The following is a 21,020-nucleotide window of genomic DNA, read 5'->3' as shown; positions in this document are numbered from 1 at the left end:
ATGACCGTTTTGAGTTTTGTGTCTAGTTTTGAAAAATGACATCAAGGTTCTGAAATTAGTGACAAAGTGATTGTAAAAAACTGTATATTCATCCTATTTAATGTGCTCTTTTAAAATGTACTTTTCTTTTTTATGTTGCCATTTCTGTTCTACCAATGTTTCAGTTGTTAGCCAAAGATTGACAGAGTACATCTCATACACACAGGCCAGACAGCAAGGATTTCTTTTTGAAATTCAATTACAAATGCTGCATGAATTCATCAATACGATTAGAGCTCCTGAAAACTCACTCTACAGCATCTCATTAGCAGTGAAAAGAAACCAAGAAAGTTGGGACAGTCGACTGTTTACCACTATGTAACATCACCTTTTCTTTTAATAACACTTATTAAGCACTTGGGCACTGAAGACACCACTTGGTTAAGTTTAGCAAGTGGGATTTCCCCCCATTCATCCATTATGCATTTCCTCAGCTGCGCAACTGCACAGGGCCTTCGTTGTCTTAATTTGCACTTCATAGTGCGCCACACATTCTCAATTCGGAGACAGGTCAGGACTGAAGGCAGGCCATGCTAGCACCCGCACTCTCTGCCTACGCAACCATGCGCTTGTAATCTGGGCAGAATGTGGTTTGGCGTTATCCTGCTGAAAAATGCAGGGACGTCCCTGGAAAAGATGATGTCTGGATGGCAGCATATGTTGCTCCAAAATGTGTACATCTCTTTCTGCAAAAATGGTGCCCTCACAGATGTGCGAGTTACATGACAGACAGACACTCATACACACTGTCACACCCACACACACACACACACTTTCACAGACAGACACACGCACACACACACACACACACACACACACTTTCACAGACACACACACACACACACACACACTTTCACACAGAGACAGACACACACACACTTACATACATACATACATACATACATACAGTGAGGGAAAAAAGTATTTGATCCCCTGCTGATTTTGTGCGTTTGCCCACTCACAAAGAAATGATCAGTCTATAATTTTAATGGTAGGTGTATTTTAACAGTGAGAGACAGAATAACAGCCAAAAAATCCAGAAAAACGCATTTCAAAAAAGTTATAAATTGATTTGCATGTTAATGAGGGAAATAAGTATTTGATCCCCTATCAATCAGCAAGATTTCTGGCTCCCAGGTGTCTTTCATACAGGTAACGAGCTGAGATTAGGTGCACTCTCTTAAAGGGAGTGCTCCTAATCTCAGCTCGTTACCTGTATAAAAGACACCTGTCCACAGAAGCAATCAATCAATCAGATTCCAAACTCTCCACCATGGCCAAGACCAAAGAGCTGTCCAAGGATGTCAGGGACAAGATTGTAGACCTACACAAGGCTGGAATGGGCTACAAGACCATCACCAAGCAGCTTGGTGAGAAGGTGACAACAGTTGGTGCGATTATTCGCAAATGGAAGAAACACAAAATAACTGTCAGTCTCCCTCAGTCTGGGGCTCCATGCAAGATCTCACCTCGTGGAGTTTCAATGATCATGAGAACGGTGAGGAATCAGCCCAGAACTACATGGGAGGATCTTGTTAATGATCTCAAGGTAGCTGGGACCATAGTCACCAAGAAAACAATTGGTAACACACTACGCCATGAAGGACTGAAATCCTGCAGCGCCCGCAAGGTCCCCCTGCTCAAGAAAGCACATGTACAGGCCCGTCTGAAGTTTGCCAATGAACATCTGAATGATTCAGAGGAGAACTGGGTGAAAGTGGTCTCAGATGAGACCAAAATCAAGCTCTTTGCCATCAACTCAACTCGCCGTGTTTGGAGGAGGAGGAATGACCCCAAGAACACCATTCCCACCATCAAACAAGGAGGTGGAAACATTATGCTTTGGGGCTGTTTTTCTGCTAAGGGGACAGGACAACTGCACCGCATCAAAGGGACGATGGACGGGGCCATGTACCGTCAAATCATGGGTGAGAACCTCCTTCCCTAAGCCAGGGCATTGAAAATGGGTCAAATACTTATTTCCCTCATTAACATGCAAATCAATTTATAACTTTTTTGAAATGCATTTTTCTGGATTTTGTGGCTGTTATTCTGTCTCTCACTGTTAAAATACACCTACCATTAAAATTATAGACTGATCATTTCTTTGTCAGTGGGCAAACGTACAAAATCAGCAGGGGATCAAATACTTTTTCCCCCCACTGTACATACATATATATGGAAAAGAAACATTACAAGTATAAATCACAATAAGATGTAATAAAGTACAGATAAACAAAATGTAATAAAATGTGATCTTTTTGAAAATGCAGGGACGTCACTGGAAAAGATGATGTCTGGATGGCAGCATATGTTGCTCCAAAATGTGTACATCTCTTCTGCAAAAATGGTGCCCTCACAGATGTGCGAGTTACATGACAGACAGACAGACAGACACTCACACCCACACACACACACTTTCACAGACAGACATACACACACACACACACACTCACTTTCACACAGAGACAGGCACACACACACACACATACATACATACATACATATGGAAAAGAAACAATACATTTATAAATCACAATAAGATGTAATAAAGTACAGAAAAACTAAATGTAAGAAAATGTGATCTTTAATACACACAAATATGTATGGCTGGTCGGATGCGTCTTGGACTCGGGTTCCTCTTCATTACGTATAACGCTTTTGCCTTTTGCTAAAGCTTTCCGTGGAGGGGATCGTGGGTGAGTTTGTACCATTTTTGGGAGGATCTGCCTTGTTGGGGCGGAGCTGTGATCCAGGTGAACAGCAGATCGGGCATAGGTGGGCATGTGGGCAGAGGAGTAGGAAGGCCGGTCAAGCAAATAAGCTTGCTAAGGTACGCAGCAGCAGCAAGCAGCCCCCCCATCCAGCCAGCCAGCCAGTCTGGCTGGCAGTGACTGAGTGGTTGACAGACGGCAAGCAACGGAATGTACGTGCTCTGTGATGTCATAGCAGTCAGCTGAGAGAGGCTCGTGATGTCATCGCTGAGCTGGCTGGCTGGCTGGCTCTGTGTGTGTGTGTGTGTGTGTGTGTGTGTGTCTGTCTGTCTGTTTTTCTGTTTGTCAGTCTGTCTGTCTGTCTGTCTCTCTCTCTCTCTCTCCCTCTCAATTCTATTCATTTGTATTGTCAAAGCAATTGGACATACATACATACATATATATATATATATATATATATATATATATATATATATATATATATGTAGCGTAAGGTACACTTTTAAATTTCAATTAAAGAAGTGAATTCATAGTATCACCTTATCACGAATCCTGGAGTCTTGTAGAACTCAATTTCTGTAATCATTGGACGCAGACACCAATTCCAAAGATATAAATTGTCAAATTTATTTAAAAACAATGACTAAATGTAGCACTACACTAATAATACAAAAGGGAAAAACTAATTAAAATTCAACTCTAGATCAACAAATCAAAGACAAATCACTTCCGTGACCAAATCAAAGACCATGGGATCACATAGGATAACACACAAATCGTTAAACAAAAAAGGTTATAAACACATTGACTACAATACCGGTTAGTAATTCTAGGAATCACTAAGAAACAGTTGAAAGTGCTAAATTGCAGTTTCAGAAGATGAAAAAAAACTGTAACAGATGGGATATGTAGTACTTTATACTCGAGTGGTCTATGCGATTACACCCTGCCGGTGTTATTAAGAACGCCAAGTACCAGAATGCAGAGCGGGACTGTTTTTTGTGCCGTGACTTGTTGGGGGAAAAAGGCGCAGAAAAAACGGACGAGAAGGTGAAGGTAGTATGGCGGTGATGCACGCGTTGGTGAAGTGGGAAAGCGGGGTCGACAAAGACTCTTACAGCGTGATTCCCACTGCTTGCTTTCGCAATTTTGATTTATTCAGCATTGCTGATGATGACGAAGAGACGACTCGAAACTTCAGAGCAGAGTGGAGAGACACGAACAAACCTCCAAAAGGTGGATGGCCTGTCCATGAAGCGCAGATCATTATGACTGGTAACAATGTTTATTTAAAAAAAAAAAAACATTAAAGTCTTTACATGCTATTTGATATATACAATCACAGTATATTTGAAATGAATGTTTAAGTTATTAATGTGTTGTACTTCTAACATACTCTTATAACATGGTAGATGGTGGTGAGGGCGCTAAAACTCGTCATACTTGACTGGCATTTGTAAGAACGATTTATTGTGTGTTGTGCTTTACAATAAAATCCCCCAAATCACAAAATAAATTAAACCAGATATAATTTAACTTCAGTTTTGATTCAGTGTTGGCTGTTCATCTTAATTTGTATGGTCAAAGCACAGTATTTTTATGACAAATAAATATAATCCCCAAATATCTGTGGACATAATGCAGGGTTTTATTTATTTTATTTTTATTTTAGGAAAAGAAGGCGAACTAAGAAGAAAACTTAATGACCTAACAAAAATGCCCTGTCCTAAAATGAAGAGAGTACCTAAACCAAACAAAAAACTTCAAATTTCAGATGATAGTGACCTTGATGAACCACAGTTACCGGTGAGATAATTACTGCAAATATTAAATAAATGTATTGCAGGATTGTTTTTTTTTAATCATATTCATATATATATATATATATATATTTTCATTTTAAACTCTTTTCCTCTCTGAATACAGCACAAAATAAGAAAGAAAACCGATGGAGCTTCAAGAATTAGATCCCGTCATATTCTACAGACATTTAAAGAGTCCAGTGAAGTTGAGCTACAGCAAAACGTTAAGCAGCTCGAAAAGGAAAACACAAGACTTAAAAATGAAAACCAATGTCTTCGAAACCGTATGGTTGATGGTAAGTTTTTTTATTTATAGCAAATAATTCCTTACCTTGATAAATGTTATTCTTCAGTAATTTAGATTCCAGAGTAATGTATTATAGTTGATCATACTGAAGTAATCTAGAACCACAATACAGACTCTTAATGTGCACTGTCTAATAGTTTAATAATACTGATTATTAAATAAAGTTTTTCAACATAACTTCATAATCCTACATTAATGACTATATGCATTACATTAGACCTGGTAATTCTTGTATTTTATCTTTTTTATATTTTTCGTAGCTAATGTTAATGACCCACAAAAAGGTCAGTTTGCCAATAACATAGAGCAAGTCTCTCAAGTATAATTGCAGGCATTGATGGTTTTGTTTTCACTTTGTATTAAATATATTACTAGAAATGATTATCATTTAATACTAAGGTTTTTTTCTCCAGAGATTCCAGACCTTTTGGACAATCTGAAAAAAATTGTAACAAAAGCCACATTTATCAGCAATGAAGACAAAAGTGTGTCACCATCAAGTGGTTCTGACAGCCCCACAGCAAATTGTTCTGAATCTGACAAAGAATCACCAAAACAGGTATAACACTCTTGGTCTACAATATTACAAAGACAAGGTAAAAATATATATATTGAAAACAAATATTGGTTGTAAACAATCTAATGATGCTACATTATCAGTTATATTCATAGTTATAGTTGATAATAAGAATGTAATTGAATTATGGGTGTCACAGATTCACTGACTTTATTATGTCTGTAAATTAATAAACTTAGAATTGAGACATACTGTGGTCTTTAATAACACATTTCTGTAACAAAATCACAGCCTTACTGATAATGTATTCCACTTAACATAATATAAGAATAGTTTGGGGATAAACTTGTTTTTTATTTACCATTGTCTTTTAGGTGGAAATATTCCCAGGCACTGGAGTTTACATTGACAAACTGTCCTGGATCCTTGCAGAGAGGTGCAGCACGAATACGTCATATGCAAGAACCCTGACGGTTGCTGTCTTTGACTTTCCAACATTATTAAAGAGCAATCTTCGTGGTGGTGGCAGCAAGAGAGATCCAACTTCGGAGAAAAAGACACCTCTGGATCGCTTAAAGGTGGAAGCCATATATGGTATGTAAATGCTGTTGTACAAAATTTCTAACTCTCCTTTTTAACTGTATAGAACACAAAGGGTTAGCATTTGAAATGTTCCTTTGGCCTTTGTTTTAGTTTCAGAGACTAGAGTTAATTTATTAATAAATAATAATACCTTACATGTAGCAGCTGGAAAGATCCCAAAGTGCTCTACAGACTCACTTCACCCACCACCCTCTGGGGTGCAGCCATTTTGTACCAGCAGATTACTACACAGCAGTAAAGGTGGAGTCATAACAAATTTGTTAGACCTGATTGAGGGAAGCCTGACTTAGAATTCAGCCACGTCACTCTTTCAACAACACCTTGTAAATCACCTTGGATTAATGCTTCAGACATATTAATACATAATAATAATGAATAGTGCCATGGGATCCTTGACAATATAAACTTTCATGTCTCATTTAAATTTGACTTTTGAGCAAATACTTCACATTTCAGTCCAGTTGTGCCACATCAATGTAATGCTTAAGCAAGGTATTAATGGAGAAAAGACTGCCTTTGCATAGCTGCTTCGCCAAGTACAGATTTTACTATGAACTAGTGTAAGACAAGTTTAAGAGCATACACCAAAACGTTTAAATACACCCACACACAAAAATGTTGATTTACTGTGGCAATATGTAACTAATGAACCCTTCTCAAAGATATGTGGTATGTTTATTAAAAGATTTTTATATATCTATGTGCAAGTCATTAAATCTATGTGATACATGTTTTTTAGGGGCTACCTTGAAAAAATTGCCCAGTACCCCAAAGAGTGTAATTGGTGGTGCAATTAACAGCAAGATAAATGAACTACGACACAGAATGAAACCAGAGTGAAGATTTGAAGAACCAGATCTGTATTTTTTGTTTTGTTTTCAACAGGGTTGGGGTCAATTCCAATTCAATTTTTAATTCCCTTTTCAATTCAATTCCAATAAAGAATATTCTGTGAATGCAAAAAGTAATTGCAATTTTGAATTGATTTGTAGGAGGAATTGGAATTGAAAAACAGGAATTGACCCCAACCATGGTTTTCAGTGAGTGTTGTACAAATTGATAGGTCAGGGTTTCTGTAAAAACTTAATAGAGGCCAGCAGGCGTGCACGATCTGGGAAAAACTGCTCCACTACAACAGACCTCTTTCCCTTCGTTTTCTCTAAAAACCTCCTGATATCCTTCACTGCAGCTCTGACTCACCGAGGACGAGGAGGCGAGAGAGGAATCCGTGAAGCCGCCCTCACTGTCACTCCGAGCCGCGATGCTCCAGCGTGTAGCCGGACCTTTCCCCACCAAGCCGCTCGCTACCCCAGCTTCACTACTGTGCCACCACTTCTTTTACTGCCACTATTTACCAACACCGTCCGTGCTCCCTCCCAGCACCTTCTTAGTGCGTTTTTTCCACCCGGCGCCTCGGCTTGTACCGCCGAGCCTGGCCCTGCCTCCTCCTCGGCTACACCCTGTGTGTCTGTCCGCCCGTCTGCTGGCTGCTGAGGTTGTTCCTCGTCACTAACCAGCGCCCCGTGCACCGCCTCAACACCATCTCCCCCCGGCGTCTCGGTCGTCACTATCCCCCGCTGCCTCGACCCCGTCCCCCAGCTGTGCGTCATCGCCTCCGGGCAGCTCTTCCCCCGTCACGGCATCAGTGGTACCATCGGTCCGACCGGCGACTGTCTCCTCCGCCGGGGCTCGATCTCTGTCTGCCCGCTGCATCTGTGGCTGCGGGCCGGTGTCTCTATTCCTCCCCGCGTCGCCCCGCTCCTCCTCCCGCTCCCTGTCCTGCTCGGGACAGTTCCTCACGACATGCCCCTCGCTCCCACACCTGAAACACTTCATGGACTCCGAAGTAGCGAACACGACGTAGTCGGTATTGTCGATCTTAAATTTAAAAATGACATTAAGATCCTCATTGATGTTATTGAGGATCATATACAGCTGCCTTCGGAAGGACACGACGTGTTTCAGTTGCGGGGCTTTGCAGCCCAGCGGGACCCTCTTAATGCCGGACATCAGCTGCCCGAGCCGGTGCGGATGAACGGAGGGACGTTAGACAGCGTTACCTTCCGGGCAGGAGCAGCGAGCGGCAACACCGGGGTGAAAGTGTCGTCTAACACTGTGCCATTAGCCACTAGCTGATTGAGCAGATCAGTGGTTTTTAAGAAGATAACAATGGCAGCAGACTTGATATTTTCACACCCTGCTACCTCCCCAACCGCTAACACACACTGCTCTAGGGGGCAGAACTGCACCGGAGCGATCTTGACTCCATGGCGTCGGGTCAATTTTTCAAAAGACGCATTCAGGGGGTCCGACCCCCCGACCCGGGAAGAACTACCGGTACTCCCCCCTCCCCTCCCCTGTTCCCCCACAATAAGAAAAGCACTGAAAACAGAAGACAAAATAAACAAACTGAAAAAAGTAAAGCAACAAAAAAACGCAGCCAAAGGACAGAGCTCTCAGCAGCACTCCCGCTCACTGCAGACCCCTCCCACACACTCCCAGCTGAGAGAGAGAGAGAGTTAGTGTCTGTCTGTCTCTCTCTCTCTGTAGATGCATCATAGGGAACATATGTAACAATCTCTCTTTTTGTTTACCAAAAATGAGAATGAACGTATTTCAAGTGGGTGTTGCCTTGGTTGGAAACGTTTTAAGATTATTTATGAAGTGTAAAGTGGATTTGTCTCAGTTCTCCGTAGTTTTCAATGTATGTGCCATTCAGTAGCGTTCATGTTACAGATGTGCCCTATGCAGTGGTAGGGTCAATAAAATGTCAGTAAAACTTTATTTTAGCAATTATGGAGGGGAAGAATTGCAAATAGCGGGTCCCCACTAATTATCTAACTTACCAACAACGTTTAAAATTAGGTCTTGCGAAGCTGCCAAATAATGCTGTATAATCGTATGTGTCTTCATACACCGGCTGCTATAGTCTGATAGCTTTGATTATATATATATATTTTCTCGTGAACCACAAATGCTATTTGCTTGATTTTTACAGAGTATGTTATAAATACCATTCTTATGAAGCCTGACAAATTGTATGCTGTAATTATGAATATTTTCAAATCATTTGTTTGTTTTTCCTAACATGTTACAAATGTTCCCTATGTGAAAGATGCATTATATCTTAATGACGTCTAAACAATTAAAGATATACAGATTATTATTTTTGGTAAAGTTATAATACATTGCTATTAACTATGTGTGTCAGTAAAAGTTTAAATTTCCTAAAGGATTTTTATTGATCTTGCAAAATAAGTGTTTAGGGAACATTTGTAACATAGAGGTGGGTTAGCCACCGGCTAAGGGCAGCGGCTCCGGCTCCAGCACCGTCACCATGTCGCTGGAAAAGCGCTAAGTGAGCTCACAGTGAGCTCAGTGTAATGTCTGCTCTGGTGAGCTCACAGTGTGACCTAGTCGTGAGTTCACGTCTTCACTGGGTAGTCCTTGACAACTTAATTGACTCAAATCTTGGGCTTAATTGGTCAAAATGACCATTGGTTGAAGGTACTCAGGGACTGATGTGTAGAGAGACTTATTAAACCTGCAGGATTGTGGTTTTCCCAGATCAGAATTAACCAGATCACCACAAAGGAACATGGTAGGTGCTATTGCAACACAGATTACACAAATACATTGAAATCCAAGTTTGCAGTGGTCCTTGGGCCATTGTGTGGTGATCCAGATCACTTCAGCAGGAATTTTGCAGTGGTCTGGACTACAACTCTCTCTCTCTCTCAATTCAGTGCATTTGAATTGTCAAAGCAATTGGACATGCATACATACATACATACATATACACTCACCTAAAGGATTATTAGGAACACCTGTTCAATTTCTCATTAATGCAATTATCTAACCAACCAATCACATGGCAGTTGCTTCAATGCATTTAGGGGTGTGGTCCTGGTCAAGACAATCTCCTGAACTCCAAACTGAATGTCTGAATGGGAATGAAAGGTGATTTAAGCAATTTTGAGCGTGGCATGGTTGTTGGTGCCAGACGGGCCGGTCTGAGTATTTCACAATCTGCTCAATTACTGGGATTTTCACGCACAACCATTTCTAGGGTTTACAAAGAATGGTGTGAAAAGGGAAAAACATCCAGTATGCGGCAGTCCTGTGGGCGAAAATGCCTTGTTGATGCTAGAGCTCAGAGGAGAATGGGCCGACTCGATTCAAGCTGATAGAAGAGCAACTTTGACTGAAATAATCACTCGCTACAACCGAGGTATGCAGCAAGGCATTTGTGATGCCACAACACGTACAACCTTGAGGCGGATGGGCTACAACAGCAGAAGACCCCACTGGGTACCACTCATCTCCACTACAAATAGGAAAAAGAGGCTACAATTTGCACAAGCTCACCAAAATTGGACAGTTGAAGACTGGAAAAATGTTGCCTGGTCTGATGAGTCTCGATTTCAGAGTCAGAATTTGGCGTAAACAGAATGAGAACATGGATCCATCATGCCTTGTTACCACTGTGCAGGCTGGTGGTGGTGGTGTAATGGTGTGGGGGATGTTTTCTTGGCACACTTTAGGCCCCTTAGTGCCAATTGGCCATCGTTTAAATGCCACGGCCCGTTGTTTCTGACCATGTCCATCCCTTTATGACCACCATGTACCCATCCTCTGATGGCTACTTCCAGCAGGATAATGCACCATGTCACAAAGGTCGAATCATTTCAAATTGGTTTCTTGAACATGACAATGAGTTCACTGTACTAAACTGGCCCCCACAGTCACCAGATCTCAACCCAATAGAGCATCTTTGGGATGTGGTGTGTAACGTTATGTTGGGTGTATTTGGATAAGAGTATTTGGGCTCTGAGCTGAAGCACGGATCTAAAGAAGACCTCTCCCCCCCAAAGTTATCAGATTTCCTTAGCTCATCAGCTTGGAACTGGTTTGCATCAAAGTGACAGTTTTGGGGAGGATGGCACCGAGAAGAGGCCAAATAGTTTGTTATTCTGCTATGAGATGTCTGGAGAAAGGGGCCTGTGGGTGATAAAAACTCTTTGAAGTGGATGAGAGCCGAAATCCCGACATAGAGCTACGAACCCAGGCCAACCGGCATTTCCAAAAGATGGCATGGATTGACATCAGTCATAAATCCAAAGTCACAAAAGATTAAGTCTGTTTTAGTTACTTGTGATAAATTGTTGATATCCTATGCGTTGGCATTAGAGTCATTAGGTGATTAATCGAGTACTGTTCTGTTGGGTTGTTACTGAATAGCCAAAACAATGATTACCCAAATGTCCCCATGTGAAGCATTGATTGTTAAGGTACCAGGAACAGAGATTCCTGAATTCCTTGGACGCCTAGGCAGTTTGGACTTTGAAGTAGAGTCGCGTCGAACTCAGTTGGCAAACGACACTACGACGCAACTCGAAAAAGAGTCGATAGAGGTGATGAAAGTTATGGCTAGCTTAGCACTTGCGAGCTCAAGGGTAGTGAACTGGATCATAAGCAAGTTTGAAAAACTGAAAAAGCTAGGAGAAAAGTATGCTAAAGCGAAAGAAGAAAGAGCCAAACGGCATGGAATGGTTTTAGAATTTGAAGGAAAGCTAGATACTTGTGGAAAACAAGTCATTGTGTTGAATGCTGAAAAAGAGGACTTAATTGAACAGAGAGAGCAATTAGGAAATGATTTGAGACAATGTCAAGTTGAATTGGAAACAACTCTGATCCAAGTAAAAGGTCTGCAAAATGACAGATGTAAAGCGGTTGAAAATGAAAGGATAGTTTTGAAGGACCGGGATGTTTTGGAAATGCGTCTTTGCAAAACAGTCAGGGAGAAAGATTTGGGCACTGTAAAAATGGAGATACTCGAAGGCGAGGTCATACATTTAAAAAGGGACAGTGAAGAAATGAGGAGAGTAAATCAGGTGCTTAGGGGAGAACTCAAATCAACTGAAGTTGAAAATGAGCGTCTCAAGCAACAAATAGGGGCCCTGAAAGCTGCCTCTTGGTGGGCTGCAAAGCTGACACCTGACAGCATAAAGGAACAGCCGGAACCGGCCAATGCACGGAGTCGCACACCGTCTCCACATTTAGGCCCCGGGTTGCCTCGTCCTGATCGTACCCCTCCCTGTAGTCTTTCTCCACCCAGGGTAAGAAGCTCGTCGCACAGACGAACTTCCTCTCCCGAGAGTCCAGACCGAAAGGTTAACATGCGCCAGTTGAGAGAACTGGCTAAAGATTGTGAAACCTTTAACCCAGCAGACAAGGAAGGAAATGTGGAAGCGTATATTAAGGACATTAAGTATGCTTTGAGTTTCTATCCTGAGGCTACGGAGAAGGAAAAGGTTCTCCTAATCCGCAAAACTACCTCTCGCCAAGTCCATTCTTGGATGGAGAGGCAAGGGTCCATGGTCTGCGATAGGTTTCAACGCTTGTGCAGAGCATTAGTTAGGGACTATTCCAGGTTCATTGATCCAGTGGCAGCAGTGACTGCCGCACAGCAGATCAAACAGGGTAAGCATGAGTGCCCCCGTGATTACTATGAAAAGCTTAGGAAAACCTATTTTGCGGGTCAAGATCGACCCGGGGCCGAGGAAGAGGTGAGCTTTAAAGGGTTGTTTGTTGCTAATTTGTTCCCAGCGATTAAGGAAATGATCATATTACATGCAGACGCAATGTATATGAACATAGCTGAAATTCGAAAAAATGGCACAGAAAGCTTGTGAAAGCAAGTACAATAGCACTTCTGATCGTAAAGATTCAAGCACCCAAGTACTGGCAAGGCGCTCTGAGAGCCCTATTTCTCCACTGGAGTTAGAGGGGACAGAGATTCAAAGAAGGAAAGAACCTCCCAAGGATGGAATCCAAGACACCCAGGCTTACAATAAAAAAAAGAAATCTGCTCCTAGCCTAGGTGGGTTAACTCAGTCTCTGAGCAATGTTGCAGTTTCTGAGCTACTGCTACGCTTAGCTCTGCTCCCTTTGCCCCCTCTTCCCAAACTGGAAGTTAGTAGCCAGGGTAAAGGGCCGGACTCGCCACCTAAGGAATGACTAGCTCTGGAACCACCCCCTGTCCCCGCCTCTGTGTTTTTGATTGGATGTGAGGAACAGCAGGGGGGTTTCTCTGACACATCAGCCCACTGGGACCTCCCAGTGGGGGAAGTTGCCTGCAGGCAAGCTGAACCTTTGGTGATGTTACTGGGTGATCTGACACAGAGAGGCAGAGCCAAGCAAGTTTACATAGAAGTGACCATTGAGAATGTGTGGGAGTGAGGAGCCTTGTTGGACACTGGGGCTGAAATTTGTTTAATGTCTGCCACCACAATGGGCAACCTGAAACAAATTATGGAAACCTCAGACCAACGACTGAAAGTGGAAGCTTGTAGTGTGAACATTACAAGTTACACAGAGACTAAGGCACAGCTCACTCAAAAGGCATTGTTAGAGTTCACCTTTGGGAAGATTAAGTTGGTTCATCCAGTTTATATTTCCAAATTTGAAACAGAGAAGTTGATCATTGGTCAGAATCTATTGAACAGGTTGTGGGCTCAGGTTGAATCACCAAAGCCGGTGGAATTGAATGACAGATATGATACAGCCACCAAGGTACAACTTCCCAATGAGACCATTTTTTGTGCATGTCCCTAAAGGGGGCACCGGCTTACCATGTAAGCCAACCATTCGAACCCAGGTCCCTACCAACTATTATAGACATAGTGAAGGTCAGGTGCCTGAATAACACCTGAATTCCCAGTCACCTCCCTCTGTTAATCAACTTCCACCTATTGGTTACCGTCAGTAACCATACTCAATACTGAGTAATACCAATTGTTTTTTTGTTTTAATGTACTAGTGTTATAATATGTAACCTGTATATGTGCTAGTATAGGATTGTCAATTTGATTGGAATACATTCTGCTTAAATAATGAACTATTAGTTTGTTTTCTTTGATTTCTCGGGGTCATGAATGGTGAAGTCCACTGTTGAATTCTGTTACATAACTTTGAGATAAATGCTTAACGTCTTATTTTGTCTTGAAGGGGATAACGTCCTAGTCGACCTCAGTCCCATTCAAGAAAGGGGGTATGTAGCGTTATGTTGGGTGTATTTGGATAAGAGTATTTGGGCTCTGAGCTGAAGCACGGATCTAAAGAAGACCTCTCCCCCCCAAAGTTATCAGATTTCCTTAGCTCATCAGCTTGGAACTGGTTTGCATCAAAGTGACAGTTTTGGGGAGGATGGCACCGAGAAGAGGCCAAATAGTTTGTTATTCTGCTATGAGATGTCTGGAGAAAGGGGCCTGTAGGTGATAAAAACTCTTTGAAGTGGATGAGAGCCGAAATCCCGACATAGAGCTACGAACCCAGGCCAACCGGCATTTCCAAAAGATGGCATGGATTGACATCAGTCATAAATCAAGCCCCCCTCCAATAGGACACTGGGGGCTGAAACCGAAATCCAATCTCAAGAACTCAGGAACCAATCACCTATTGATCTGACAGACTATAAAGGACAAACACGGCCTTTCTTTCTCTCTCTCTCTCACCTGAACCAGTAACTCGCTGCCACAGCTCAACCTGTAGCTCTGTTGCCCGAACCGGAACCAGAAACCAACCAAGTCTTTGCCGGCAACAGAAGAGTTAAACTGGGAGAAGGAGATTGAGCCGTACAAAGAATTCTTTTAAAGGACTTTATTAAATAAAGAACTTTACAGACTGCGCTGCCCGCCTGTGCCCACCTGATCAGTGGAGTTTTACAGCTGGACAAATGACTAAGTCGACTGAATACGAAAGTGTCAGTCATTTAAATAGCTATTTGAGTTTTAAGAAACTTGACCCTTGGAACAAACAGGGCCCTGCTTTCCTCAAAGACTTTGTCTTCAAGTAACTACGGTGGAAACCTGCTTACAAAGAAGATTTTGTGCACAACCTTGGAGCCTTCAAACCAGTGGAAAATCTGTTTGGAAACGACTCTACATTCGCGAAACCCCAACTTCCAGGTGCATCGACTGAGTGGAAGTTCTTGGACAAAGCCGAACCGGACTGCCTTTGTTCCAAACCACACGGACCTCGTGCCGTGTGCTGTTATCTGAGCCCGAAGGCAGAGAGGCATCTCTGCGACGAAGTTCAGATAAGTTTAACAGTTTGGAGTTCATGATTCATGACATTTGAGAAATCAATTAGAAATGTTAATCTGTGATTCATAACTCTAGAATGTGTAATATCATTTAGTTTTCTTAAATATAAATGTGTGTTGCATTAAACTGTTTTGTTGATAATTTTAGAAATAAAATCTGTCAACGCCGAGAAATATCTTCTCATTCCTGTTTAACTGTTTAGTCTGAAATTGACACAAGTTAATAGACATTAGATTATTGGTGGCCCTGCCTATCCTTAATCATTGAATAATAATCAGTTAAGGGAAATTGTGGTAACAAGTAATGATAGGATCTTTCTCTGTACCTAAACGTTAATGAGACTGATATATATATAACGAGAAGTTACCTGACATAAATACTAACCTGCGTAGTTATTTAATGTCTGACTAATAATACTAACAAGAGACTCACCTTCATCTTACTAACTGGTATTGTAGTCAATGTGTTTATAACCTCTTTTGTTTAACGATTTGTGTTATCATATGCGATCCCATGGTCTTTGATTTGGTCACGGAAGTGATTTGTCTTTGATTTGTTGATCTAGAGTTGAATTTTAATTAGTTTTTCCCTTTTGTATAATTAGTGTAGTGCTACATTTAGTCTTTGTTTTGAATAAATTTGACAATTTATATCTTTGGAATTGGTGTCTGCGTCCAATTATTACAGAAATTGAGTTCTACAAGATTCCAGGATTCGTGATAAGGTGATACTATAAATTCACTTCTTTAATTGAAATTTATAAGTGTACCTTACGCTACAGGTGGAACGGGAGCTTCGTGCCCTGGATGTGCATCCCACAAATCTCCATCAACTGCAAGATGCTATCCTATCAATATGGGCCAACATTTCTAAAGAATGCTTTCAGCACCTTGTTGAATCAATGCCACGTAGAATTAAGGCAGTTCTGAAGGCGAAAGGGGGTCAAACACAGTATTAGTATGGTGTTCCTAATAATCCTTTAGGTGAGTGTATATGGAAAAGGAACAATATGTGTACATCTCTGCATATGGTGCCCTAACAGATGTGCAAGTTACATGACAGACAGACACTCACACACACTTTCAAAGACAGACAGACAGACAGACACTCACACACACTTTCACACACTCACTTTCACAGACAGACAGACACAGACACAGACACACTCACTTTCACACAGAGACAGGCACATTTTCACACAGAGACAGACACACAAACACACACAAACAGACACAGACACACATACTTTGACAGACAGACAGACAGACACATGCATATTATGGGTCTTTGTTGGGTAGTGAAATGGGTAGCATCAGTCGCAGTGTGGGTAATGTCAGGGAGCCAATCATAGTCCCCGTTATTTGCATATCGTGGCGCAAAGCATTCTGGGAAAAGCAACTAAACACGTTTAGTCATGTATTTGTCCATAGTTTACACATGAGATGAAAGAGACAGTATGACGTATTGAGCACCTGGGATTCCTCATGTGTATGTGAGGGGCAGAGGAACCGGATCCCAAGTGTGCGTCCCAGGTGCTATAGGTTTCAAAGCATGCAGGGGAATAGGCACCCCACCCTGACACCTATAGAAGACTGGATAGGGAGATATAAATAGCAATGGGGAGACTCTTGTACTTGGTGTGGCTCTATCCATATAGTGGGGCCAGCAGCCACTTAGCAGGTGTAGCAATAGAAGCTCAGCCTGGGGAGACTGGATTTAGCATTTCCTCTCCATTTTGATAACTATCCATAATCATTTCTGCAAAATACTTCTATGATACCTATGTATGTTTTTTACTTGTACTATATTATACTATCAAGTATCAGTGTACACATACAATGTGACCTGTTACATTAATACAGAGGCCACGGAAGGCCAGATCACTAATAGCCACTGTCCCCTGATATTACACTTTTTTACAATCACTTTGGCACTCATTTCAGAACCTTGATGTCATTTTTCAAAACTCTAGACACTAAACTCACACCCGATGATCAAAATGCACATTTTTCAAAACTCTAACACTTTTTTACAATTGCTTGGATACAATACACATCAACCTCAGATCATTTGTTCATTGAACTAAAATGACACAACTTAACATCAAATTATTACCATTTCAAAATGCAATTCACACATTACATCTGAGATCACTGTCTATTCATTTCATTACAAAGATCTAACTATCAATTGATACAGCTGCTCAAAATGATAAGTGACTGTTGCATTACTCTTAATGCATAATTTTATGGAAACTGACAAACAGTATTCCATGTTTCGATCATGAAAGTTTCAGGATAATGAGATCCATTGACACCAATAACCGAGGAGCATGGTTTCTTAGGGTTACCATAGACTTGACTGTGTCTTCTTGTTTGTGAAGGAACAGGACTGTGTTTTCCTGTCTGGGTTCCCGCAGGCTTAAGTGTGTTTGTAAACTGCAGCGTAGGTTTGACCTACTATTAGAAAAAAAAAAAAAAAGGAGCGCTAATTAATTGTTCAATATCTGATACGCCGGTGATAATATAAAATAACGTGTTTATAGTTTATAGAAGTTTATAGTGTTTATGGTAAATGAAGAAAAGTCATTAAGTTATATACAAGTTCTATAAATGCAAACATTGAAAAGCATGTTTGTTGTTATTCCTATATAGGATTTAGTATTATTTGTGTTTTCTTGTTTTTTGCTATGTTTTCTCCCCTGTCGTTTATTGTTATTTTGCGGGCTTGCACGCCTTGGTTGTTGTGTACAAAACGATACATAGAAAATGGGAAAACGTGTTACTGTGTGGGAACAGCTCTAGTAAGACGGGCGACCCGCCACTTAAAGGTACACATGTAAGGTACATGTATGATAACTATGGAGTGAAGCGGTGCGTTTGACTGGACAATAGGTGACAGAAAATTAAGGTTTCCAGAAGATGGGACTTTTGATTCAGATAGACTTGAGCACCTAAAAACGGTTTTGCAAAATAGGAATACAAAGCATTAAGAAATGAGAAACCAAAGCTAGCTATCTTAAAACATTTGTTAGAGAAAAGAAAGAAAAGACAACAGGCATAATTCAATCTGAATGCCCCGAAGACAAATTAAAAATATATATATATGTTTTTCAGTATAAATGACAGTCCTCAAGATACTGAAGGAAAATTACTAGATAAGTAATAAATAAGGGTAGTTTGAGACACTGCAGGTCAATATAACATGCCAACCAAAACCATGGTATCTGAATTTACTATGGATATAAATTAATATGTGTCTCTTTGTATGTTTGTACGTTTTCAGTTTGCGCAAGGTAAATGTCCATATTTTGACTTTTTCATGTACTGTATAGTCCAGAATATGACTAAGAGAGTCATAAGTCACAAATAGTTACAGAATGATAGCTAAAAAACGCCAGTTAAATATGTTGTAATAACAGACCTACAAGAAAGTCAGCATTTAACTGTACACAGAATGCTATTGCAAACAGAAATAATAATACAAAATTAAGTTATTTAAATAGGTCTTACGAATACAGAAGTTAAAAGTAACATGTTAGAAATGGAATTAGAGTCAAATTTAGAAATAGGAATCCGAGGCAACCACAAACATTCGGTGAAGGTTTCTTACATATTGATAAATAGATAACCAGATACTCCAGGAAATTAACGATGTGCTCATTTGGAAGCTATGAGTTCCACAATGAAGAGTTTTTAAATCCCTAGAAATAGATCCCTAAATACAATGTGTAGGTAAGAAATTAACTATTGATCAGTTCAATCTGGATTCGGGAACAGTTCTTCTGAACCTGTACTGGTGTAGATTGGACTTCAATAGGAGGAAGTGTCACAATAAAGACATGAGCCGCGCAGGAGGACAGTCTTAGTGCCCACGCAGGTTCTTAGTTGGGGAAATCATTGACTGGACACATTTTTTGAAAATGTGCTTTCCTGAAGTACCTGGACATCATTATTGAGATCAATGAAAAGGCTTATTTTCCAAAGATTAAATACATTCATTAACTACAATAATGTAGTGAAATGTATATAAATAGTAATAATACAAATCGATCAAATATAACTTGCATTTTCTTGTAAGAAATTAGGAATAGGAGAAAGAACAGCTGTTGGGATGCAGTGCGATGTTATCCAAAATTGAAAGCGGTTGAGAAAGGAGAGTTTGTTCTGTGTGAGACAAATGTACTGCCACGAGAGACTCTGATGGTGATTGACTGGAATATGAGGGAAAATAATGAAGTTACTACAGGTATAACTAAAGGTGTAACATAACTAATTTAATGAAACATAGTCATGGCAAGTTATAAAACTGTTTGGAAATAGTCCTTTCACAAACAGAAATACCCTATCAATTAGGAAGAGGGGGGCAGGGGGCAAGGGCCGTATGTGCTCCTCTGCTCCCCCTGTTCGCCTGAGCAGACAAGCAGCCTGAGATGAGAGAGAGAGAGAGAGAGAGAGAGAGAGAGAGAGAGAGAGAGAGAGAAGTCAGAGACAAGGCAGAGACTGTAAGTACGTGTAAGGGTTCATAACTTATTACAAACAGAGCAAGAGTGTAATGAATGGTAATTTACACTGCTTGTATTAATAATGATAATAATATTGATGTTGATACAGACGAATACATCACATACTAGATGACAACCGCATAAAACTAATAATAATGAAAATAGGAATAATAGGAGTATGGAAATAATTTCAAATTATGGTTTATTGGTAAAAAATGAATTGAGAAACAAAGATTAATAACTGCCATCATTTACCCAACTACTATTAACTATGGTGTTGAAGGAGCTGCTGTAATAGTTATTGTAATGTTCTCAGGTACTTAAGTTAGATAAAAGGACAAAGATAAGCACATTGTTTTGAAACTTTGACAACTCCACACAAAAAGAGTATCTACACTAGGAAGTAAAGCTGATTCAATAAACACAGGAGATATGATGCTGCTGACGACAGCTGAGTGCTGTACTGAAATAATTTGATAAATGAGATAAATTGGAATCAAGATTATTATTATTTTGAATTGTCCCTTTACTAGAAACCTTATAGATTGTGCGAATGTCAACTAATGTGATAGAGATGCCTTTTATAAGGACGATCTCTGATGTTGTGTGAACCACACATTGTGTCTTCAGACTGATTTATTCCACATGGCAGATATGCATAATATGAATCGTGTCCTGAAGGAACCGACGTCTGACCCATATGAAGAAGATGCTGGTGTTCTTGTTGAGACACAGTAGGCCGAGGGCGCGGCTTTAAAGACAGCCTCACAGCAACTTGAACAGACCAATGCTGAGGTCCACTACGCTGAAGTGATGCTTGACTCAGTGGAGAAATAAGTTAAAATACTATAATTAAAGGTTTTCCAGATTATAGGAATCTACAATATATTGTGAAACTGCTCAGATGACGTCCGCAGTAGCACATATTCTTCTATTGATAGTTTAATTTATAATGTACTATTAGTGGAGATGTCACATTATTCAAATGAATAGAATGACAGCCATGAAGTCAGAATCAGTCCATTGCCCTTCACTTAAGATTTGTACAATGTATAATGTTTATAAATCAAAACGCAACAAATATATGTACAATACAGTTTACAAACTGAATTTGTAAAAAAGAATGTTTTGCTGACTTTTGTATTCTCTTTGAAGCAACAAAATGTATGTGTTATGTATGTCGTAACTAGGGTTTGACTTTTATGACCTGGGGCTGGATGAAATTTAATTTGAGATGCACTGTAAAAGCTCCAGGAAATTGCAACTGGCCACTGCACCTTCCATAAGAGAGCTCAAACATTTGCTAATGCATTGGTTGCCTCACAGGCACTCTTTCCCTGGTTTGCCCATGTGGCGCATGGTGTTGGCCACACGGGCAAAGGGGGGATGTGTGCATCAGTCTTTTAAATTGGTTTGCCCCAGGTTTT

The 21,020-nt window shown here is 40.6% G+C and overlaps 1 non-coding gene across 1 annotated transcript; it reads left to right on the top strand.

Annotated features, from left to right (window-relative positions):
* Positions 1-2,666: 2,666 nt before the first annotated feature.
* Positions 2,667-2,781, top strand: LOC136738275 (U5 spliceosomal RNA). Its single transcript, XR_010812579.1, has one exon. It is a non-coding gene; the product is annotated as a U5 spliceosomal RNA (small nuclear RNA).
* Positions 2,782-21,020: the final 18,239 nt, after the last annotated feature.

This window comes from Amia ocellicauda, unplaced genomic scaffold, assembly GCF_036373705.1.
Source record: "Amia ocellicauda isolate fAmiCal2 unplaced genomic scaffold, fAmiCal2.hap1 HAP1_SCAFFOLD_55, whole genome shotgun sequence".
Lineage (NCBI taxonomy): Eukaryota > Metazoa > Chordata > Actinopteri > Amiiformes > Amiidae > Amia > Amia ocellicauda.
This window is presented reverse-complemented; position numbering and strand designations above follow the sequence as displayed.